Source organism: Pelodiscus sinensis, chromosome 14, assembly GCF_052426305.1.
Source record: "Pelodiscus sinensis isolate ZL-2025 chromosome 14, ASM5242630v1, whole genome shotgun sequence".
NCBI lineage: Eukaryota > Metazoa > Chordata > Testudines > Trionychidae > Pelodiscus > Pelodiscus sinensis.
In genome coordinates, this window is record NC_143065.1 from 19911051 (window position 1) to 19937720 (window position 26670).

The 26670-nt window shown below is 40.6% G+C and overlaps 1 pseudogene; it reads right to left on the bottom strand.

The window, feature by feature from the left end:
• Positions 1-8370: 8370 nt before the first annotated feature.
• Positions 8371-26670, bottom strand: part of LOC142818273 (uncharacterized) — a 131867-nt pseudogene continuing 113567 nt past the window's right edge.

Consider the following 26670-nt stretch of genomic DNA (forward strand, 5'->3'; position numbering starts at 1 on the left):
TTAGCTATTGACTGAGACAGGGAACTGAGAGAATGGCAAGCACAGAACACCTTCATGTTTCTCAAGGGTTTCTAGGATACCCATTCTTACTTTTTTTCAATATCAGCAACGCACTGTGTGTTAGTAGCCCCTGAATGCATTCGTTTTTAAATTGACAATTTGAGACCATTTCAATTCAACTTCTAAAATCTATCTGAAACTAACAAAACCCTTTGGCGCATGTGCACACACGCACTCACAAACACACACACACACACACACACACACACACACGTACGTAAGAAGCTCGTACATATACATTGCATATGAAAGGTTACAATCTGCCCCATGATGGTACACAAGGTGCGAGGAGGAAAGGAGTATAGGAAATCTCTTCCTTCCATGCAAGCAGCAGGGCAGTGCAGAGAGTACAATGCAGCCCATATACCTTAGAGCTTGGTTCTCTCATTAGGGAAAATGCCTCATCTACTGTCCAACCAGCTACTGCTTGTGTTCCAGTCACGAACACACATAGCTAGTAGTATACATCGAAGCAGCAAACCGCATTGCATGGTGCCCCAGTCTGGTTAATAGATCTGTGGCTGGTAGCAACCCTGGAGCAGAAGATATATAGGAGTCTCATTCTCTCTCCCAGCTACAGCCATGTCACGCCCAAATGCTGATAGATTAGGAATACACAACAAACATCTTCCTCTTCTGTGGCAGCAGCAAGTTGTTTTACACAAGATAGCACCTCTCTAGAATATGATTTTCAAGAAGTGTTAATGGATGTAGCTTTGACGATTTTTTATTCTCCGAGGCTCTGAACCAAGCATATTAAAAGTCGGCAATTCTTGAAGCAACAGGATACTCAGTGAGAACACATGCACACCTCAAGAAGTGCAAATGGCATCTGTTAGAAAACACAACATTCTCCTTAAAGCAAGGGTAGCCTAATTCTCACATATCCCTACCAGAGGAAAGAATCATTCTGAAGCCGTTTTTGTGCAAAATAGGGGGAATAATAAATAACCTCTTAGCTTCTTCCATGGATGTTTATAGTCATTTTATGAATGAGCCCTGAGAGCTGACTGAACTGACTAATTCCTCTGCACACTCCATTCACAGTATTTTTAATCGTCTCCTTCAACCAATCTTTGCTCAAATCTAAGTGTCAGAGTTCTCTGATAGCATATAGGGCTTCACACCAACATGTGCATTATATCCTATTTCTACTTGGCTCCCAAGGAGTTTATCTGTTCAGGCTACAAAAGTTCAAAGAATAATGAATATATCATTGGAATCCAGAACATTTCCATCCATTTTAAAACAAGCCTTAGTAACTCCTTCCTTGACAGCCAACAATATATCTATCTTCCATCAAATGCTTAATTTATGTTTTGTATCAAAGATCCTTGAGATCATTGTTTATACAGAACTGCAAGGTCGTTTAGCTCAAGATGATTATTTCATGTCAGGTTTTAGAAAACACCTTAGCAATTTAAAAGCTGCATTGTTAGTAGTATGCAGATTTGGTAATTGGAAGTGATTTAGGTTCTCTCACCTTAGTTTCATTGGATCTCAGCAGCATTAATCATGTACTTACAGGTTGTCGTGGCACTATCAAGTACAGCTTTTGTTTAAATCGTGTTTATCCACATAGAATGGTGATGGATTCCTTGGGCCTGATCCATTTAATTTCTCACAGAGATCTCATCTATGCCTCTCATTTTTTAATCGGGAAGTTTTTGCTAGGTTCAGTCAGAAGGAGTTAGGTAGGGCAGCATTCTTTGGGGGGAAGGATATGGAAATAAATGAATGTTCTCAATGATCAGTGAGTTCTCAATCAGAGATCTCTCTGTCCAAATTTGAGTCTCCCATTGAAATATCATGGCAAGTTTGTGTGAAATAAACGGATACAACAAATGGTCTATAAGATAATAAATTATACATATCTCACAATGCTATGAAATTGGACCCAAATAAATATTAAGTATCAAAGGGGTAGCCATGTTAGTCTGAATCTGCAAAAGTGGCGAGGAGTCCTCTGGCACCTTATAGACTAACTGAAGTGTTGGGGCATAAGCTTTCGTGGGCAAAGACCCACCTCGTCAGATGCATTAATGCATCTGACGAGGTGGGTCTTTGCCCACGAAAGCCATGCATCTGACAAGTGGGTCTTTGCCCATGAAAGCTTATGCTCCAACACTTCAGTTAGTCTAGAAGGTGCCGCAGGACTCCTCGCCGCTTTTCCAAATAAATATTAGTTGACTTGAACTAGTTTAAGTCAAATATACAGCCTAAGTATTGGGTTTTATGCTGGGAACTTTGGGATTGCTCTGGAGAGAGGGAAGGGACATCTTTTATGTGCTCCCTCTGCAGAAGTGAAGGGGAGGGATCAAGGATAGAGGGACCCTATGCAGCTTCTCCCACAGCCCCAGTTACAGTATCTCAGGACTAAATGTGGCCATGTTGTTATACTGGCATTGCACTTATAGGCAAATAGGCAGGTCAGATAGAATTGGACTAGAACACAATTGTGTTGCTGGCAAAGTACTGCCAAGCTGAGACTGCTTCATCAGAAGGGCCTGGTATGACAAGCACATGTCTTGGTTTTCCAAAGCTTGCTTTATTCCATCACTACTACCTGATATTCTGAATATTATTATTTCTAAACTGCAGCAGCTCATAGCAATACAAGCAGCTATTTTGCTAACACTTTGCTACCATCTTCACATTATGTGCCTATAAAAGTCTGTGTGAAGATGTTCTTTTTATGTGCATATAATATAATGACAAAATTCCCATTAGCTTCAGTTGAAGTAGAATCATACCTATAATAGCTATGGCTCAAAGTACCTATGCAGTCTTTTGCAGTTGTAAGTCTACATGTCAGCTTATCACAGAGACAAAAAAGCGACTTGATATTTACTTTGTCCTTCTTACAACCTTGAGGCCTGGGGAACTTGAAGTTTTTTTGCAATGATGCTCTTTGTCAAACTTAATTTCCTATAGCTAAAAAATGCACAGGCCATATAGGTATTTAAAAGGGGGAAGATAATTGCTGACCATTTCATGAGACTGCAGTGAAAATAAAGGGAAAAAGAAGAAGAACCTTCCTCCCTCTGAAGTTCATGCAAAGCCCACTTGAGGAAGCACAATGATCCCAAAGGGCTAATGAGGGGCATGGAATAAGCAAATCCACAGTGTGGCTGCCCCTTTTCATCTACCAACCACAATGAGGAGGAACAGGGAGTCATTCCCTCTCCTCTTAATAAGAGAGGTAGTAGTTTGTGTGCTACAGATACCATGAAGCTATGGGAGAGGCAGAGTGCCTGTAGTGCTGCCCAAAGCAATGCAGCTCCGCACTGCCAACACAAGACTATGTCCTAAAGACATGAGGAAGCCCAAAATAATAATTAATTTTGTACTTCCATAAACTGATTCCATCAAAGGCTCTCAGAGCACATCTATACTTACTGGAAGACTGACACTCTGGAGGTCGATCTCCTGTTATTCAATTTAGCGGGTCTAGTATAGACCCAGGATTCGTGCATGCTGGACTAGAGTGGTTCAACCTGTATATGGTTTTGCTCGCTTAAGTACACTGGTATATTTTAATTAACAAAACCTTCTGTAGATAAGGCCTCATTGTATTAAACTTGCTTTGAAGAAATACTTTTCTGTTGCTTTTTATTGTACTTAAATCATGATGATTATGAGTGGCATTGCGAAGTGTTCCATGATCTGCTTGTAAAGGTTGCTGCATAAAAGCATTTTAGTGTAATATTGTCAACTCTACAGTATATGCCTTGCTACATACCCTGGCAAAGATAGACAGAATGACACTAGAGTGGATCTTTTTCTCTATCCAACTACCTGCCTGGGGATTCTCCTGTGTGGGGAACTGCAAGGTTCTGTCACTCCATCTGCTCAAGGAACAAAGGAGGCCATTAGTGGGAGCAGAGTGGTTCTTTGACTGGCAGTGCTTTCATCATGACAATGCCATTGAACTGCACGTCACAGCTTTACTGAACCCAGATGTTACAGGGGCTGATCGGCTCTCTCAGGACAAATTTTCACTATTGCTTAAGTCAGGGGGTCTCAAACTTTGTGATACCGCGACCCTCCCCCCACATTGATCGCAACCCCCCGGGGGGTCAGGACCCACAGTTTGAGAGGCTTAAGTTGTTCTAACATATATCACTCAGGAGTCTGAAAGAGCCCCTTGCTCTGCAATGCAAGTTTTGTGCTGTCCATACTAGTTCTATACTGGCTGCAGGTGCTCACTTTATGACACAGCATATACAGCTTGCCAAGCTGTTGTAATTATACTGATAGGACAGCACTATCATGTTGGCACAGCGTGTCTTCATCACATACTGTACAGTGGCACAGCTGCTTCAGTGCTGCTGTGCCGATGTAGCACTGTAGTGCAGACTTGCTCTCAGTATCAATACAAGAATGAGGCTTGAATGAGAGCTGGCATGCTGCAGCTCTGTAGAGATGAGACCAAAAGAAGGGTAGACACATCTGCATCTTCAACAGAAGGAGCATACTCACCGTTTACTATTAACATTTGCAAATGACAGGTCCTTGCTTTTTTTACACTCTTATGGAAAAAGCATCTTTTCCTCATCTGCATTTGCCTAGGAAGCTGTGGCCACTGTCCATAAAGATCACTTGGAAACTTCAGCCACAGTGCAGAATGTGGCTGTGCACTTATTCAGCATCCTTCTCATATGCAGCATATTACCAGCACATCTGTGCACCACTGAGTAAACTGGCTTCCAACTCATTCAATTCAAGCTGCTTATTTTTAACCTATAAAGCCTTCATGGGTTGCATCCTGTATGTCTTAAAGAGATTGTCTCTCTGCTAATGTTCTAAAGTTTTATGATAGGTTCACTCTATAAAGTGGCAGAATAAACAAAACAGATAAATGTCAAAATGGCTGACCTATTTAACTAAAAGACAGATTAGATCAAAGCAGGAAAAGAATCAGATGACTGTCATCTAACTTATGCTATACCATCTATTTGAATGTATGCTTTTCAAGTAGGTTATGCAATCTAATCTACAGAATACACAGCAGAGCTATATTGCAAGACACTTAGCAACTTAGCGTATAAATTACACTAATGCCATGGGCTAGATTTTGAACTCAGTTACACTGATGTCACACAATAACTGATAATAAAGTGCAGTAACTAGAGTGCTGATATAACTCTATTGATTTTAACCTTATGTTCACAAGTGTTGCTTAGATCAGAATATGGCCATACAATATATCACATTGTGGATTTGTGATTACTGTAAGTGGTTCTGACAGTTGATTGATATTTCATTGGAGCTACTTAACAATATATAATAATATATTTTTTCCAACTCTCTACAGAGAGAGGCCTTCTATAATTATAATTTCCCAGCCATCTGGATAATTATTTGAACAGGAAATAAAATATCATTTTCCTTTATTACCAACACCATTGTATGGATGGCTGGTATATTTTATGACAGTTTTGCCAGCTTACTGTACAGTTAATATCTGAGTTTTATAAACATTTTTCTATACTTCAGTTGTGCATCACCACTATTGTTCTTATTTTTACGTGCGACTTGGCAATCATATATGCATTTGTCAATGAAAAGAAAGAAGTTATGCAACCCCCCAATTATGATTCTAGTAAGTGGTCCACAAATGTGGTTGAACAAGATTTAATTGTTAAGGACACAGGCATAGCTCCTGTATTTTTTCCGCCAAAATAACTGTCTAATATGGAACTTATAACTAAAACTAGAAAAATCATTGTAAAACAAATTAGCCCTCAGGGCACTAGAACAGATAAGAATATATGCTATAAAGAATATAAAAGAACTATATTTAAATATTTTCCTTATGTGTAAGATACCTTATAGTAGATTTTTAATGTTAATAATATCTATATTGTCTTAATGAGTGGCTTATTATACTTTATCTGAATATATTGTAAATATACTCAAGATATTTAAAGGAACAGGAAGTAATTGGCACAGCTTCAATGCTATCTGATGGTTGACTGTATTACCATGTTAAACTAGCTTAAAACATTCATATTGTGTCTGACAGCGCCTCATCCCATTTCAGTTTTCTCTAACAAACACTAACAGGGGAGGGGAGAATCAAGTCATCAACATACACAATGGTGATAGAAAAACTATTCTCAGACAGAAAGTAATGTTTGGTCTTTTACAACTGTCTGCATTATTACACCTTAATTAACATTCTTTTCTTATCATAAGCTAGTAAGATTTAGTGTGGACCCTTTAAAAAGACTATTCCAGTGTAAAGTCCAACACAGAGAAATATCTAGAGAAAAGAAAGTTTCTACTTAGAATTTTTACTTTAATTTATATTAATAGCTATAACAAGTCAAATCGATGTTACCACATTACTGCAGATATTGTGAATTTTTAATGTATTGACTAATTTGAGAGTCCATAAAATGCATCATTGATTTGTGGAATGTTACAATAAAATATATATGTATTTTATTCTCCTTTATCAAATTAACAGATTGCAATAATTCACAAAATACCTGTTTATTATTAAGTGATTATCTTATTTATGGTCAAATCTTGACTCATTTCTTATTTTGGCAAACTCCCATAGCTTTCTGTATAATGCTCATAGTACATAAGCAATACATTGATGTTACATTGCATATACCATATATGCAGAGAAGATAGCCATGTAACAAACTGAATACGCATCTAAAAAATTTCATTTATCAGGGACTTTTCACTGCCTTACTTCCATTCTGACAGTAAACCATATCTTTGAGACGTACTCCAAATCTCCAAATGCTTGGAGGTTTAAATAGCCACCATATTTTCCCATAACTCAGCAACCAATAATCCTCATTCTCTTTCCCTAAAGCCACAGTTTCAGCCTCAGAATTACATTGGCCCAGGGACAGGCAATATTTAGATCCAGAGCAGGGACAGATTTAATACTGGATATCCTCCATACCATTTGTGAAATGAGATTCTCAGCTTTCCAGGGATATGTAGCAAGATAGCTATCCAGGAAAGGTTGGAAGGTATCAGTGTTTATATTTGTAACATTTTTAATCTATGGAAAATGCATTTTAAGTTATTTTAGATATTTATATTCCCACTCTCTTCTCTCCCTTACCCCATACTGTAACTGTGAAACAGACTAAGGGAACCTGTTTACTAGGTGGAGTGATACAAAAATAGTCCTTATGTGTTAAATATTCCATAAACACTTGTAAGATAGTAGTTCTGTAAAACATGTGGAACTTATAGAACACATGATGCTGTGGAGTTGGTATTGTGGCTTTTATTTAAATTGACATGTAATTTTCACTTGGGGCACTGCCCCTTGAGAAAAAGCAACAAGCGCATCCTAACTCATGGCAAGAGAATAGTTAGGTTACAACACAGAATCATGTGTTACACACACACGTGCATGCGCACACACACACACACACACACAAGCCAAATGTGAGACTTGCTAAGCTTCTACAACTACCCTTGATGTCAATGAGATTGGACTCTTATTACAGGCACGGCTTGCCATTTCGCAGGCCAGAGTCCTGGGGTCACATAGCCCTGGTCAATCAGCAGACCCGGCTGGAAAGGGAGTACGTTATTATAAATGTCAGCAAGTGAGTTAGTCGAAGGGGGACAGCAAAGAGAACCTGAAAGAAAGGAGAGTCTCCTGGAGTTGTCCCCCAAAGGAGGAAGACTCCAGGTGGCAGGCTGTAGGAGTTGTGGGTGGGCAGGAAACTTGACACTTTTTTTTTTCCTTTTGTGACTCTGTAGTCGTTTGGACAACAAATGGAGCCCCGAACCAAGAGCTAAGGATTAATATCTTGTAGATGATAATTCCCCGGAGCAGTGAGGAAGTCAGCTTTATTGTGGCTTCAAAATTTAAAGCAAACACATTTTTCCCCACTCCCCTACACATATAGTAATTCACAAAATACCTGTTTATTTTGAAATTACAATAAACTTGTTTTTTATTCCATTTAATGGAGGGTTAAATCAGTCAGCATTATACATATTTACTTTAATTTTCTATCAAAAAATAAGCATGTCCACTTCAGAACTCCAACTTTAATGAATTCTGTGGGAAACATAGTAGGGCCTTTAAAAAATGTGATTAGGTGCCAAAAAAATTTTTAGGCTTCAGAGAGATTTGTTGTAGTTCAAAGCTATCTGGTTTACCACAGGGTCTCAAGAGGCAAAGTAAAGTACATCCTAGCCTGAGATTCAGGACGACTTTATAAATACAAGAATTTAAGAACAGATTTAAAATATATATTCACCTAAATCAACCAGATTACTTGCAATATTCACAAAGTTCATTGTCACGTCTGTTAATTATAAATGATGTTTTAAAATAGTGGTAATTTCCTTCGTCTTGATTCTGCTCCAGAGTGCAAGCATTACATATGTGATGTCACAGCATTTTCACAGCAAGACACCAATGATATCAGCACAGCATTATGAGTTCACTGCAGGATCAGACAAATAGCCAAGAGGAAAACACTTACATGGTTACAAATACCTCCAAGCATGAGCAAAAAGAACATAGAAAAATAAATTGTTTTCTGTGCAGCAAGCTTTAAAAACAAACAAACAAACAAACAAAACCACCTCAGGTTTGCTTCTGTGTAAAATCTCTCAAAGTGAAGGTTAACCACGTCTGTTTTCATAATATACTTTTTCATGTGTAACAAAAGGCAGAATGAAGAGGATGCACGGCAGCTATTTCTTCTGACTCACTATACTGCATTCTCCTTACAACTTTTAGACAGAGTAATATTTTCTCTAAACATTTTTACTTGTTTACGGACTTTTACATTGTAAGAATCAGAACTAATTTCAGACCACTCATCTGAATCAGTACTTTCAGCTTCTTTTTTATTACTCATACATTATACCAGTTAGTAAACAAAGGTATAACATATTGAAAAGGGTGACTATTTTTAGTTTATATCAGCACTGAGAGCAAAACTCACAATACAAACATCTGCCATTCATATTTATCATTCATTCTAAATTATATTAAAACAGTATAATTAAGATAATGGATTTACATCTTAACACGCAGTCCAATAGTGTTTGCCCAAAAAAAGAGCACTTTTTGAGGCACAAGAACTACAGAAAGCCTAAGGGGCAATCTCATTATTAAGAGTCTGAAACTGACATTAACCCTTTATATCACAATGTGTTATGAAGAAATTTTACTTTAAAGATTGCCAAGAGGAAAATTAAGCAATAAACTGAATCTTTTGAAAGATGACAGGACTGAAGAACCAAATGGACATTACTTTCCTATGAGGCTTAAATGCTTGTGTTTCAGATATATTTTAACAGACATGACCACCAAAAGCAAGTATTAGTCCCTTCATTATAAAAACCACAGTTTCTGCATTTGGTCTGAACTCCAGTTAAAATATTCAGTCTTATTAGGGGGAAAATGATTATTCATACAAAAGCAACATGGGAGATCAGTCTAAATACTTCTTTAAAGTAGAAGGAAGGGTCAATGAAAACTCTCTAGTATCTCTCTGAGCTTCAAATAACTCTTCCTCTTTCTTTATACATAATAAAAAACAAGCACCCTTTTAGTAAAATACTATAAGTACTAATCTCTTGATATTGAAGGTGGTAATCTGTACTATCTTATTTAAAGATGCCTTCTGATAGAATCTACAGTGATATCCATTAGGGTTTTAAATGGTTATTCTTGTTAGGCTATGGTTTTGGGGGGGGGGGGGAATAGGATTCTTCTTATGCATTAGTATAGATGTGAAACAGAATCAAGCATATATATTAAGTAAAGCTGTTCCTTCAAAGCAAAGCTGCAGGGTGTTCATCTTGAAAGATTAATCAAGACCCAGAAATACATAAGCATCTGTAAAGCTCAGTTTATTACTAATCCTATCATGAACTAGAAAAAAGTATTCAACAATGCAACCAAAACATACCGCATCTTCATTATTGATTCAGAGCTCTGTTTTTGTTTTGATGTTGTTTGTGAACAGGATTTAAAATACTCTAACTCTGTTTAAAATAAAAGCAGAGTTAAAGAACTGAGGTGCCTCCTGCACATCTATTTTCTGACAAAGATATTACACTAATCTTACAGCGTGAACTTCACCACCATCATAACATTGCGAGGGAAAGCATTTTAATAAAGCGTGGACTCAAAGTCTGCAAGCCTTGATAGCATCACCAACATTATAGCAGTAGGGAAAAAAAGCAGCTACAAATCAATGCATGACATTATCTAGCACAGTGGGAGGCACATTGAGAATGAAAATAATGAGGAGAAACAAAGGAAAGACAGAAAATGTATGCTGACGAGGTGCTATAGGAGAAAGAGTACATACCTGTATTAAATTCTTCTTAAAAAATAAAAAACATTACATACCAGCTTTATAATATTTTCCTTTTATGCAGAAATACTTTACATAACCCCATTCCTATTCTCCAATTCTTCATTCAGCCATAAAACGTTACAACACAACATGAAGCTGCTTCACAGTGATTCAACTCAAGTGCGATCAGGCATGCTGCTAGTCTGCAATGGTATCTGTTCTTCTAAATTCCATTGTGTTCCCTAGGCAGCATTAAATGTATTTTTTTCTATTACAACTTAGCTATTAGCATAAAATTGATTTCGCTGTTATTGCCTTCTGCATCTCATTTCTATTTCAGCAAAACAGGAGTCAGTTCCCCTATTCCTGTTCAAATACATCAGCAATTGAGAATAGTAAGCATCCTGGTGTTTTATGTGCCGGTAACTTCACCCATAGCTGTTTTCTCCTGCCACTGCTTTTGAATGCAGTATTCACTGCAATAGCCACAGCCCTCCTGTGTGGAAGGCAGCTCCTCTGCTTCACAGATTGAGTAAAATAGGCTTAGTGAGAGTCCTCGTTCACAGAAACAACACATGTGATGCTCTCTGAAAGCTAGCAGGTGTCTCACTGGCCATAACACTGATAACACTAAGATGCTGCTCCTTGCTTAGTGAAGAAATCTGGTTGCTAGGGCCATGTCTCATCTAACCTTTCATTTATCAGTCTAACGTGACTTGGAGTAATGATTGTATAGTCATTTCATTCAGATGCTTTCCTTAGCAGGTGGTCATTTCTGGCAACGAAACTGAACAATAATTTAATAATCATCATTCTGTGTTTATTTAATAACTCTCCCAGATAATGATAATGATAACAGATCTCTCAGATAATGTGCACCATTATGCACAGGATTGGCATACCAGAACCTTTTTCTATGTTATCAATTAATAAAGCAACTCAAGTGTTGTTTGATGGCAGCTGGGCAGTCAGAATTGACTGACTATATTAACAAACATTCAGTACAAAAAAATTTTGTGCGCACACTTTAAAATGTTAACTGATTTTCGTGTGTGTGTGTGTGTGTGCTCACACGCATGCGTGTGTGTGTTATTTCATATATACACAAGGGTCACAAAATATGATCAGCATATTACACACACACACACACACACACCCCCGCAAGTATACCAACACACCCAATAAAACCTTATAAAAATAGGTGAGATGTACACACAAATCACACATTTGTTATGTATGTTCAAATTTTACATATCTACATATAAGTATGTAGTGCACTCATATGCACATACATAAACTCCTTTTGCTGCCCCCTTACTTCTAGCTCTTATGAACAGCAAAATATATTAGCAATGAAATGCTAAAAGAAACCTAGATTTTCATACTGTTACATTGAATATAAACTAGTCCATACACATGAACAAACAACTTTCTAATTGCTGGTAATACCAGAAGTGCTTATAACTAAATGATCTGGTTATATATTTCTTGAAGAATGACTATTATCTAATTAAAATTTATTTAAACTTTATGAGTAGTAAATTTTAATTTCTGCAATGATAGCATTATCATTACTAAACAATGAGATTTTCAGAAAACAATGGTGGGTTTTTTTTTCTTGTGTGTGGAGGAGACTGATTGACTAAAATGAAATGAGATACTTCTAGCATAATGTACTTATGTTCAAGATAATAAAATTATTTCTCAGAGGTTTCCTGTTTATTGACACTATTATGACAAACAATATTATAAAGCAATCTTTAAAAGTCTGTCCAGTTGTAATTTCTTCTTCCTATAAATACTGCATATTTACATCATCGTTATATGTATAGTTCTGAATCAAATTAACACAGCTTTTGTCACACAAATCCTGCTGATGGCATAGTATCCCATGACATCTAGACTTTAGGATCAAAAAAATATTTCCTGTAGATCCATATACAGCAGTTCTTCAAATGTTGCACACTTTTGCCACAGGCAAAGAAAAAAATAACATTCACTCTTATACAATAAATAAAGTCTGAGGAGGGCAAAGGGAAAAACTCACCACTAGCATGAAAGTCTGGCCATCCAAAGCTTTAATTATCTGAGTGGTCCTAATTCATGTTATTAGTCCTACTGAAAACTCCTTTGAGTCACTAGGATTGCTCTTGCAAGGATTTGAAGAATCCGGCAATAAGGGAGCACCTAATCCTGAAATCTGTTCTAGACATCAAACATCCACTGAAATCAGGACCTCAGTTAGATAATTACAACACATAAAAATCTGTTTCAGACATGAGGCTAGGACATTTCCAAAGAGATCACACTAGAAGACTAAGTCAAAGTGGGATGTTTTAGGGAAGGATTTGAAAGAGGAAAAGAAGGCTGCTTAATGCACAGGTAGACTGTCCCCCCCCCCTCCCCCCCACACTCATATATTATGAAACTCAGTATGCAAGCAATATTGTTTGCAGTGATAATTCCATTTTCTGCATAGATTAATTCTGCTTTCTATAAACCAGCTCTTAAGTGTTTACCCCCCCTTACTTATATGAATCAAACTTACAGCTGCTGACTGGTTCAGATTGGAAATAATTTTCTTTGAGCTCCCAAAGTCAGAAGAGAATTTTGCACTTTTGAGTTCCTTTCAACTGATGCTAAAACTTCAAAAAATCATGACAGCATGTAAACTTGTCAGTTCAAGGCAATTAGGACTTTATTGATCTGTTTGGAATTAAAATGTCAGAGAACTTGTTTTATCCAGCAAGATGTTGATTTTTCTTCTAACAATTCTGCTTACTTTAGAGTTCACAGTTTTATAGATGTACATACAGTGATTATCTGGACCACAAAAGGCCCAGATTGATCCTCACAATAGAAATGTATTGTATTTCTATTCACATGATTCTAAATATCCCTTGCATTCGAATGATATACATGATTCCATATAGTAAAATGTCACCAAACATATATGTCCAGAAACTCACCCAGACAACATAGTCCCCTGTGCCATTAAAGATGTCTGGTAAGCCTATCAATGGAGCAATTGTGTAATAAGTCTTTGCACCTCTTCGTTCCATAGAAGGAGTCTGCATGTTATCCCTGAATATGGGAGCACAAAAAGACAGTTTGGAGACTGACCCGGAAGTAGCTAGAGGATCAACAATTACACATACCCTACAACCCTATGATTTCCAGCCAATGGCTCCCTATAGTCTCCTTCTAAATTAGAGGAAGTGTTTCCATGTTTCAAAGCAGAAAGTTTCTGAAATAAAGCTCCATTCATTGAACTTTATGTGCGTGCGGAGGGGGGGGGGGGTGATTTCATCTGGCATAATCCTTCTACCCTAACAATAGCAGCTATTATAGTGTAGTTTACACACCAAGTTTCCTCCGACATTAAAAAAAAAAATCAAAACATTCAATTAGAAGAACCTCTGCCCACTTCCTTTGTTCTGAATCAGAGGACAATGCCCTCCAACACTAATAGTGACAGTACTAAATAACAAAATAAAAATCTTATCTGCTACGGGCTCTCCTAAGCAAATGGTGAATAAGAAATTACTTGCCTTAAAAAGTGTAATCCTTACATGACCCCAAAAAAGGTAAAGGTCTATCCTTGTAGAACCTTTGTCTCTCCTTGTCTCTCCCACCTCACTTGTATAAAAGCTCATTAGAATCTGGTCAAACATGACAATCTGTGCAGTTCCTGTACCAGTTATCTAATGATAGAATTTGGTAAATTGTATCCAATTGCCTTCACCTGGCAACAGATACAATGGAGATGAAAGGGACAAAAGCAGCCATGAAAGAGGGTTCTTGTGGCTGACTTTGCCATTTTATATTATAAATTCTAATCCATACATTCTACAGTCAGAAGAGACCACTAGGTTCACTTAGTATTACTGCCCGCTTTGTCACAGCATAGCTCTGAGAGCTCATGTTCAGCTGATCTTGCACCATAGTCCTTAAAAAAAATAGAGTCACTGTTTCCCTGGATAGAGTCCCCTTTTCTGAAAGTCTAGCCTGTATTCTTTGTTCCTAGATGTATACATTTAGAACTGTCTGTATAAAATACATTTGCTTAATAAGACTGTTCTGTGCCAGTCATCTGTTTGCATCCTTCCTCTGCCATTCTTTATGTCACCTGCATATTTTATGAGCGATGGCGATGTTTTCTTCCAGGTCACTGATAAAAAATATTTACTGTGTTTGTGAAAGATTAAAAAAAAGAACTAATTGTATCCCACCAGGCAAAACACATTGGCAACATTATAATGGAGTTTTGATAGAAATGTAACCACTTAGTTGATTAAGTATCTTCCCTCATGTCATCTTATTCCCACAACAACAACAAAAAACAAAACATAAAACAAAACAAAACAAAACACACCACCTTCTAAGTTGAATTTTAATGACTATGTAAAGTTCCCAACTTAATGATGTTGAAAAATTAGGTGCCCTGTTTAACCATCACAAAGGCATGGCATGGCATGGCATGGAAAGCAGTATTGAAAACTTTCACACACAGCCCTAGCTTTTTCCTCTGTCTTAGTCTGAAGGTCACCTGCTGTCAAGGGAAGGCTAGTTCAGTCCTCTGCCTAAAACCACTGGACTGAAATCACTAAGTCATTTTCTACTAAACCACTGAACTGTTATTAAATAGTAACAACTTTCAGTCATTGCCAGCCTGGATCTGACTCAAATTAATAACCTAGTGTTGAAAAACTCAGCGTGCCATGGCCACTCTCCAAAAACAACAACTTCCCCAAACATAAATGTTAAAATGTAAAGTCAAAGTCATATTCATTATATTTCTCTTGGTAAGAAAGATTCTGAGACTTGTCTAGAATTACTGGCTACATGTCTTCTAAATGAAAAAAAGCATCTTTTCAGGGGAAAACCGTGAACCTGCAATTGGCACACACTAAAAACTTCTGTCACCTTCAACAGGAGTTCCATAGATAGAACTAATGTAGCAGTGAGGAGTGCATGTAAAAATGCCTTTTACTAAGATTATATCTAAACGGCAAGCCTCTTTCGAAAGAGTCTTTTTCGAAAGATTTTTCGAAAAAGACTCTTTCGAAAAAGAGCATCTAGACCAAGGATGTAAAGGATAACAAGAAAGGTTTCTACAGGCATGTCAACAAGAAGAAGGTGATCAGAGAGGGTGTGCAGTCCCTAATGGATGAAGGAGGTAACCTAGTGACAGAGGATGTGGGGAAAGCTGAAGTACTCAATGCTTTCTTTGCCTCTGTATTCACGGACAATGTCGGCTCCTGGACTTCTGTGCTAAGCGACGCAAGATGGGAAGAAGATGGACAGCCCGTGGTGGGTAAAGAACAGGTTAGGAACTATTTAGAAAAACTAAACGTACACAAATCCATGGGTCCAGACTTAATACACCCAAGGGTACTGAAGGAGTTGGCAAATGTCATTGAGGAGCCTTTGGCCATTATCTTTGAAAAGTCGTGGAGATCGGGCGAAATCCCGGATGATTGGAAAAAGGCAAATGTAGTGCCCATCTTCAAAAAAGGGAAGAAGGACGATCCAGGGAACTATAGGCCAGTCAGTCTTACCTCGGTTCCTGGAAAAATCATGGAAGGGATCCTAAAGGAATCCATTTTGAGACACTTGAATGAGAGGAAAGTGATCAGGAATAGTCAGCATGGATTCACAAAGGGCAAGTCGTGCTTGACCAATCTGATTAGCTTCTATGATGAGGTAACTGGCTCAGTGGACATGGGAAAGTCAGTGGATGTTATATACCTTGACTTTAGCAAGGCTTTTGATACGGTCTCCCACAATATTCTTGCCAGCAAGTTAAGGGAATGCGGATTGGATAAATGGACGGTAAGATGGATAGAAAGCTGGCTAGAAGGCCGGGCCCAGCGGGTAGTGATCAATGGCTCGATGTCAGGATGGCGGTCGGTTTCTAGTGGAGTGCCCCAAGGTTCGGTTCTAGGACCGGTTTTGTTCAATATCTTTATTAATGACCTGGATGAGGGGATAGATTGCAGATGACACTAAGCTAGGGGGAGAGGTAGATACGCTTAAGGGCAGAGATAGGGTCCAGAGTGACTTAGACAAATTGGAGGATTGGGCCACTAGAAATCTCATGAGATTCAACAAAGACAAGTGTAGAGTCCTGCACTTGGGACGGAAGAATCCCAAGCATAGTTACAGGCTGGGGACCAACCAGTTAAGTAGTAGTTCTGCAGAAAAGGACCTGGGGGTTACAGTGGATGAGAAGCTAGATATGAGTCAACAGTGTGCCCTTGTAGCCAAGAAGGCTAATGGCATATTAGGATGCATTAAGAGGAGCATTGCCAGCAGATCCAGAGATGTCATTATTCCCCTTTATTCGGCTTTGGTGAGGCCACATCTGGAGTATTGTGTCCAGTTCTGGGCCCCCCACTACAAAAAGGATGCGGACGCATTGGAGAGGGTCCAGCAGAGGGCAACCAAAATAATTAGGGGTCTGGAGCATATGACCTATGAGGAGAGGCTGAGGGACTTGGGTCTGTTTAGTCTGCAGAAGCGAAGAGTGAGGGGGGACTTGATAGCAGCCTTCAACTTCCTGAAGGGAGGTTCCAAAGAGGATGGAGAGAGGCTGTTCTCAGTAGTAACAGATGGCAGAACAAGGAGCAATGGTCTCAAGTTGTGGTGGGAGAGGTCCAGATTGGATATTAGGAAAAACTATTTTACTAGGAGGGTAGTGAAGCATTGGAATGGGTTACCTAGGGAAGTAGTGGAGTCTCCATCCCTAGAGGTGTTTAAGTCTCGGCTTGACAAAGCCCTGGCCGGGTTGATTTAGATGGGATTGGTCCTGCCTAGAGCGGAGGGCTGGACTTGACGACCTTCTGAGGTCTCTTCCAGTTCTATGATTCTATGATAAGGGGATGGTTGGATGAAATAACATGATCTTGGTAACTAATTGACCATTCATTATAGGGAACTTTCTGGGTGTCTGGCTGGTGAGTCTTGCCCACATGCTCAGGGTTTAGCTGTTTGCCATATTTGGGGTCAGGAAGGAATTTTCCTCCAGGGTAGATTGGCAGAGGCCCTGGAGGTTTTTCGCCTTCCTCGGTAGCATTGGGCACAGATCACAGCTGAAGGACTCTCTGCATGTTGGGGCCTTCAAAGTATTTGAAGGCTTCAATATCTGAGACATAGGTGAGAGGATTATTCTAAGAGGGGTGGGCAAGATTCTGTGGCCTGCACTGTGCAGGGGGTCAGACTAATGATCATAATGGTCCCTTCTGACCTTAAAGTCTATGAGTCTATGAGACTACAACCAGTACTTTTGAAAAAGCAAGCCTCTTTTTCGAAAGAGAGCACCCAGGCAGTCTGGATGCTCTTTCGAAAAAGCACAGTTTGTATTACATAGCGCCTTTTTTCGAAAGAGCACTCTTGAAAAAAGGCATCATTCCTCATAAAACGAGGTTTTCCGCAGTCGAAAAAGCTGTTGCGTTCTTTTGATTTACTTTCAAAAGACCGCGACAGCAGTCTAGATGCAGGGGAAGTTTTTTCAAAAAGGCCACTTTTTTTGAAAAAACCCTGTGGTCTAGACACACCCTAACACAGTGTACAGATTTGGTAGGCTAAACCCTGAACCTCTATCTTAGGCAAAATTCTTTTTCTCCCCAACTACGGGGAGTTTTTCAGTGTTTCAGAAGTGGTACCATTTTTTCAAACATGCTCCAATTTGTTGTAGCATGAAGAGTGACCATATCAGTTTGCATTAGTTATGGGGTTACTCATTTCATCCTCAAGAATTCAGATTCAGGACATCTGTAATCAAATTTACAATGGTTCATTTGTGTATAGACTAGATAAGTTATCTTTATAAAGGTTAATATTGATCTACAAAGTGGTATTATAAGAGCTCTGCTTAATATTCCATTGTAAATATAAGTATTTCTCAGGTGTATGTTATTTATAAAAAAATAATATTTACTTTAAATAATGGTTGGAATATTCAAACCCTTGAACTTGTGCTGCAGTAATTTATGTCAGTATTATGCAGTAACAGAGAAATGCTTGTGTTTAAACAATCCATTACATAATAGTTAGACTGTAGTGACTTTACAATAGCTAAACAACTAGTAGCTTAAAATAATTTGCTGTTTCCACTGTTGATTTCATCCTGGAAGGTTGCAAAACTGATGAAAAAGAAGTTTTATCTTTCTCTGCATCTTCTTTATGGCTAACTTTCCTTTCCCTCCATTAAGGCAGGCTACCGCTGCCACACAATTAAGATAAGATTTGATCCTTAACTCTAAAAGAATATTCCAACCTAATCAATGTCATTAACTTCACAAACGTAAGGTTAAATATGTTATGGGAATGGGGGATGGAGAACAAAACTTATATAACAAATTTCTCTATTGAAACATTTTAGTATCACCAGCTACAACAAGCATGATATTTAATCCTAGTGGGGATTTGAGTAGCAAGGAGGTGGAGATGTACTGTATGTGTTTCTAAGGTTTTGTTTCAGTGAAAAAGGAAAGTTTAGCCATTGTGCTCTTACTGCATCCCCTGCTGGCCACTTTATGGACTGGCATTGGCTTCTTTTATGTTTATTTTGTTTTGCCTTACAGCTTGGAGTAATTTACAGAAATTACTGCAGCTATTACAAACATGGCAATGATGCCAAACAAAAATGAAGTTACAAAATCTGAAGTATTAACATTGAAGTGATCACGTTGCTTTTTCTGAACTAAAATTTTGCTTAATTCATGTGGCGTTCTGATACTTGTACACTGTACGATCTCCTACAATGGTTTAAAAATGAAAGCCTCCACATTGCTGTACAGAGCAAAGAGCCATACAAGGAATAATTTATACCTCACAGCATCAGAGGAGGGTGTTTTTGTTGTTGTTTTTAAACAGAAATCTCTATTATAAAAGAAGTGATTATTCTGCATGAACGGGAGACATTATCTTGTTACTTAGGTGTGTGACTCTTGCTGATAACATAGTTCTGAGCTGCTTTTCATTTTCGTTTTGCTTACACTGATGATTTGTGAGTTTTGGAGGGGATAGGTTTTATTAGTTCTCTGCCAAACATCCTCAAAATGTCTGTAATCCACAAGGTGGGACCCATTTCTGTGGGTGAAAGACTCAAACTCTCAAGCTGCAAGGAGCTCTTCTTCTCTGATTATTACCTTCTGCAAATGCCATGCTTCTCTGGCTACATCCAGACTGCAGGCTTCTTTTGGAAGAAGCTTTTCTGGAAGAGATCTTCCAGAAAAACTTTTCAAAAGAAAGTGTCCACACTGCCAAAGCACATCGAAAAAGCAATTTGCTTTTTTGAAAGATAGCGTCCAGACTGATTGGATGCTCTCTCACACAAAAGGCCACACAGAACCATTTCAGGCAGGGTTTTAGGTCACCAGTTGCTTCTGAGTGCTGGTGCTGGAGCTTATCAGAGACAAGCAATTAAAGGCTCCCCCACCCCCAAGGACAGCTGTTTCTCTGCTTCTTCTGCGTGCTTGTCTACCTCTTCAAGGGACAGCGAAGCTCTCGTGGTGCCTGCTGTGGGTTGCCCAGCTTTTTTGGATGCCACAGCTGTTTCCCTTGTGCCATGGAGCCAGAGCTTCCCCGAGGCATGTGATGGCCCCACACGGCCATGCTGCAGTTTCTGCAGTATTTTGTGCCTGCTGCCTTCCTGGTCCTGACTGAGCTTGACCCCAAGCTCATTCTGGGGACCCTCTCCCTGGGTGTGGGAGCAACACCCTTGCTACCACAACCCTCAGTGAAGAGGTATTTCTGGAAGCTGGACACTAGTTCCGACTGGTGGGACTGGTTGGTCATGGAGTGGTGGGACGACCAGTGATAGCTCCAAAACTTCCACATGCAGAAGACCACCTGATGATGCAGCACCCACCTGCGGGTCGCTGTCGCCATCTGGAAGCTCGCCACCCCAGACAACTACCAGTTGGTGGGCAACCAGTTTGGTGTGGGGAAGTCCACCATCGGGGCCCTCCTCATAGATGTAAGGCGCTCTCAGGCTGCAGTCCTTGCAGGGGGGAGGGCAGGAGTCCTGGGAAAAGGAGGACCCTTGGGAAAAGGGTGTTGGGAGGTGTGGGGGGTGGAGTAGGGGTGGGGAGTAAGTCACATCCTCAGGGGGTTTTGCAGTCCCACCCTCACACAGCCCTGATGCTGGGGGGGGGGGGGGGGGGGAAGGGTGACCTCATAGGGGGTGGCTCCTGGGGTGTTTGGAGAGGAGGGGATGGGAGAGAGGTGGGCACCTCCCAGGGGCTCAGACACTCCCCCTCTCATTCTTTGTTTTGTGTGTTTGTTTGTCTCCTTCTGCAGATTGTGAGGGCCACCAATTCCATCCTGCTATGGGAGACCTGGACCCAATCGTGGCCAGATTTGTTGTCCTGGGGTTCCTGAACTGCAGAGGAGCGATTGATAGGACCCACATCCTGATCCATACACCTCAACATCCAGCAGCCCAATACATACATCGCAGGGGCTACTTTTCTATGGTGCTGCAGGCCCTGGTCGACCACTGTGGACAGTTCATGGACATTTTTCTCAGGTGTTTGGGCAAGGCACATGATGCCCGGATTTTTCAAAATTCCAGCCTATAATGGAAGTTGGAGGTGGGCGCATTCTTCCCACACCGGGACTTTGCGGTTGGGAACTTGCAGATGCCACTGTGCATCATGTGGGACATGGCCTACCTCCTGATGCCGTGGCTAATGAAGTTTTATACCAGCCACCTGGACCCCAGCAGGGACCAATTCAATGCCCACCTGAACCAGGCCACAATCCAGGTGTAGTGTGCCATTGGCCTCAAGGCATGGTTCAGGTGCTTCCTGATCCCCGAGGTGGTGTTGGCATACTGTGTCCTCCACAACATTGTAGAGAGAAAGGGGGAGGCCTTCCTGCTGGGGTGGGGGGCAGACATCAGCCACAAGGGGAGACCCTTCGAGCAGCCATAGACAGCTGCCGTCTGACAGGCCCATTAGGCCGGGGTGCCCATCCAGGAAGCCCTTAGGGAGAGTTTCTCTCAAGGGCCCCAGTAACTCTCCCCGGGGCATCCCCTCTAGGGGCCTCTAGCTTGCTGCACTAACTATCTCTTTCCCACCACAACCCCTCCCTTCGCCCCTTCCCTGAACTCTTAATAAACACATCTGTTTGTTTTTGAAGAAAACAAACTTTGTATTTGTGTTATAGAAGAAAAGGGGGGAGAAGAGAGGGAGGCTCCTAACCTGGAGGGTGGGGGTTTAGAGTGGCATTGGGGCCAGCTAGATGTGCCACCTTGGGTGTGGGGACCTCCTTGGACTTGGGGTTGGGTGGGTCCTTGGACCACAGGAGGGTGGGCAGGCGGGGAGGAAGAGGCTAAAGTGGGTTCAGGGATGGCAGGGCAGGACAGGGCAGGGTGAAAGGGCATGGGCATCACTTGGGCATGGGCATTGGGCATAGGTAGTGCTTGGATAGGGAGCAGAGGCATCTCTTGGGGGCAGGAGGAGGAAGAATGGGCATAGCAGGGAGGCCAGGAGGCCTTTTGGAAAAAGGCTTCTTCCTCACAGAAAGAGGTTTACCAATGTTAGAAAAAAAAATTTTTTTTTTTTTTGAAAGAACACGCTTGCAGTGTGGATGTAAGTGAAGTTTCTTTGGAAAAAATGGCTGTTTTTCCACAAAAAAACTCTGTCGTAGAATCATAGAATCATAGAATCATAGGACTGAAGGGACCTCGAGAGGTCATCGAGTCCAGCCCCCTGCCCTCAAGGCAGGATCAAGCTCCGTCTACACCATGACAGATGTCTATCTAACCTGTTCTTAAATCTCCAGAGAGGGAGATTCCACCACCTCCCTTGGCAATTTAACCACCCTGACAGTTAGGAATTTTTTCCTAATGTCAATCTAAACCTCCCCTGCTGCACTTTAAGCCCATTACTCCTTGTCCTGTCCTCAGAAGTCAGGTGCTACATTTACACTACCTCTTTTGTGGAAGAGGCAAGGCAAATGAAGAGCTCATTAGCAACTTCTCTCACTTCATTTGCATATGCTCTTCCGATGCGGTTTGCGGAAGAGGTTTTTGCGCAAAAAAAGCAGCGTAGATAAGTCCATTTTGTGCAAAACCCCCCTTTTGTACAAGAACCCTTATTCCTCAAAAAATGAGGTTTACAGGTTCTGACACAAAATGGTTTTTTTGCGTTAAATGGACCTGTATACACTGCTTTTTTGTGTGTGCAAAAACCTCTTCTGCAAACAGCATTGGAAGAGAATATGCAAACAAAGTGTGAGAAGTTCCTACTGAGCACTTCATTTGCATTGCCTCTTCTGCAAAAGAGAGGCAGTGTAGACGTAACCACAGATTCACACACATGCATAACAAACTCAAGCTCACAGAAAATTAATGAATGGGCTCTTTTTACTACCGAAACAGCATAAATAACTCAAAATGCCTCCCAAGGGAGCTTGATCCCTTAGTCATTTTCTTGCTCTGTGGTTTTTCTTTTTTATATTTCTCCTCTGTACATACTAATCACTCTCATATTACATTAACTCAGAGAAACTACTCAATATTTTCTCAAAGAACATTCTTTTAATTATATCTGCATTACTTTTCCTCATGTCCATTCGTTTTTGGAGATTTTTTGTTCCTCACCTGAGGAACACATGTTAGAGTTCCTGACAATCTGATCTTTCCTCCCAAAACTACCTACTTTTTCACACCTTTTCAAAGTAGTACCTTGAATTCTTTACATGGGAATTAGCACAGGAGCCAGAATGTGCCTTCACTTTAATGAATTTGTTTGATACTGTGCCCGTAGGAGTCCTGCTATGATACTGATCTATTGTGTTACATGACCTCTTAGGGGTGCCATTCTTAATTTTGGGTTCTCAACACATTTTTGGGGTCTCAACACAACAACTCTTGCTTCGCCACTTTGACAAACCTGTCTCTCTGTCCCTGCCTCCCAAGCCTGGTCCTAGGAAGGTGGGTCAGGAACACACTGATCCCTTGTGGAGACCCAGGCTCCTCCTAACCATGCCTGAGCTGGGAAGCACCTTGGCGACCAAATACCTCTGCTACCGTGGTGCTGCACACACTGGCCCCACCTGTCTTCAGGAGTACTTCCCAAAGCCCCTGAGGAGGTGGCACACTGAGGGCCCCAATCCCTGCTAGCAGCACCAGCACTAACACCAAGATGGCACATTGTGCTGCCCTTGGTAACAGCTGTTCAGGAGCAACAGCACAGCACTGCAGAGAAGGCTACTGTTTTCCAGGAGAAATAGAGTAAGGGGAGGCGCCTGAGCAGGAGGACTGAGACTCAAACTGATCTGGGGGCAGCCAAACATTTAAATTATGTCCCCATCTACTATCAACCTACATGGTTAGGCAGGACATCACCACCCCATGCTGCCTCTAATCTCCACCCTTGTTTTGTAGGATGTCAAGGTCGCACCACTAAAAATCAGCTGGTGGCTACATACAAGGCCGCATTTGAGAAATGCTCTAGCAGCAGTCAGGTTGATTTGAAAGCAGCCATTAAGGACATACGGGAAGAATACGGAAATGGGGAACAGGGCCATTGCTTGTAGATAGTTAGCAAAGGTACTAGAATCCTTGCCATATAGGCCTGTATTGTTAGAGAGTCAAGAATAGACACTGAGTGTATTTGCCTTGGTATCTCTTCATTTGTCTGAACGCACCTCCACTGCTCCCTTTCTGGGCAGTGTGGTAGGACCACGAGGACTCCATCAGGAGGCCTTGAAGGGCCAGGTACTCATATAAGTCCCTGTTTTTATTAAACTACAAAACAGTATTTGATCCAACCTCTTGAAGTGCTGAATTCCACAGGTCTACTATACTTTGTACACTATTTTTTCTTTTCTTTTTACAATTATCTGCCATTAATTTCACTGCATCAACACTTTATGTAGACTTGTGAGAGTTAAATCATTTACATTTGCCAAACTTTCTGAGATATTTGGCAAGAAATCTCCACAATGCAGCATTATATAATGAGCCATGATGAAAAGCCAGAAAAGAATTTTCCCCTCTTCTGCCCTTATTACTGAATAGTACCATCACTCTCCCCCATTTTTTGCAGGCACAGTAAACCTCATGAACATGTGAATATGTAATACCTCAGTGATGCTTGCTACTTAGAGGTTCAGGGGGCCAAATTACTAATCAGCATTATTACAGGGCAAAATAACTGGCCAAGTATTTTACAATTAGTTAATAACATAGTAAAAGCATCCTGATTGGTTAAAAACTTTTACTGGCTAATAATTAAAACACAGTGTTTTAATAGCATAAGTTGCAATAGTCACAGGGAAGAACTACTTGCTGCCCCCTAGCCTCCGTCAGAGTAACATATATATTTCTCCTCTTTGGACCCTTTCAAAGGCTCAGCTTTGTGTGTGCACTACAACCCCTTAACTGGGAAGTATCACTGGCACACCACAACACTTAAGCACTAAGTGCCATTAATGATACTTTAGCACATGCTTAAAATTAAGGATGTACTTGAGCGCTGTCCTCAGCAAAGTAGCATGCACTTGAGTGCTCTCCTAGATTAGGGCCCAAAATAGATTCAGCAGTAAGAGAACTAAGAAAAAGCAATTAAAAATTGAGAGTTATGCTGGCAGTGGATGTAGGCAGCGTAAGGCAGCATGGAGAAAGGACAGACAACTGAAACAAACAGAAAGGAATCATCAGTCTGAAGAGGGAAGTGGATGGAAAAAGGAGAAGCACCCGGAGAAGTCATCGGGAAAGGAGCGGGGAAATGCCAGGCTCTGAAGAAAGTGGAGTGTGTTCAAATGTATAGAATCATTGAATAATAGGACTGGAAGGGACCTCAAGAGGTCATCGAGTCCAGCCCCCCGCCCTCAAGGCAGGACCAAGCTCCGTCTACACCATCCCTGACAGATGTCTATCTAACCTGTTCTTAAATATCTCCAGAGAGGGAGATTCCACCACCTCCATTGGCAATTTATTCCAATATTTGACCACCCTGACAGTTAGGAATTTTTTCCTAATGTCCAATCTAAACCTCCCCTGCTGCACTTTAAGCCCATTACTCCTTGTCCTGTCCTCAGAAACCAAGAGGAACAAATTTTCTCCTTCCTCCTTGTGACACCCTTTTAGATATTTGAAAACCGCTATCATGTCCCCCCTTAATCTTCTTTTTTCCAAACTAAACAAGCCCAGTTCATGAAGCCTGGCTTCATAGGTCATGTTCTCTAGACCTTTAATCATTCTTGTCGCTCTTCTCTGTACCCTTTCCAATTTCTCCACATCTTTCTTGAAATGTGGCGCCCAGAACTGGACACAGTACTCCAGTTGAGGCCTAACTAGTGCAGAGTAGAGCGGCAGAATGACTTCACGAGTTTTGCTTACAACACACCTGTTGATACAACCTAGAATCATATTTGCTTTTTTGCAACAGCATCACACTGTTGACTCATATTCAACTTGTGGTCCACTATGACCCCTAGATCCCTTTCCGCCATGCTCCTTCCTAGACAGTCGCTTCCCATCTTGTATGTATGGAACTGATTGTTCCTTCCTAAGTGGAGCACTTTGCATTTCTCTTTATTAAACCTCATCCTGTTTACCTCTGACCATTTCTCTAACTTGCTAAGGTCATTTTGAATTATGTCCCTATCCTCCAAAGAAGTTGCAACCCCACCCAGTTTGGTATCATCTGCAAACTTAATAAGCGTACTCTCTATCCCAATATCTACATCATTGATGAAGATATTGAACAGTACGGGTCCCAAAACAGACCCTTGAGGAACTTCACTTGTTATCCCTTTCCAGCAGGATTTAGAACCGTTAACAACAACTCTCTGACTACGGTTATCCAGCCAATTATGCACCCACCTTATCGTAGCCCTATCTAAGTTATATTTGCCTAGTTTATCAATAAGAATATCATGCGAGACCGTATCAAATGCCTTACTAAAGTCTAGGTATATGACATCCACCGCTTCTCCCTTATCCACAAGGCTCGTTATCTTATCAAAGAAAGCTATCAGATTAGTTTGGCATGACTTGTTCTTCACAAACCCCTGCTGGCTATTCCCTATCACTTTATTACTTTCCAAGTGTTTGCATAGGATTTCCTTAATTACCTGCTCCATTACCTTCCCTGGGACAGACGTTAAACTGACCGGTCTGTAGTTTCCTGGGTTGTTCTTATTCCCCTTTTTATAGATGGGCACAATATTTGCCCTTTTCCAGTCTTCTGGAATCGCCCCTGTCTGCCATGATTTTTCAAAGATCATAGCTAAAGGCTCAGATACCTCCTCTATCAGCTCCTTGAGTATC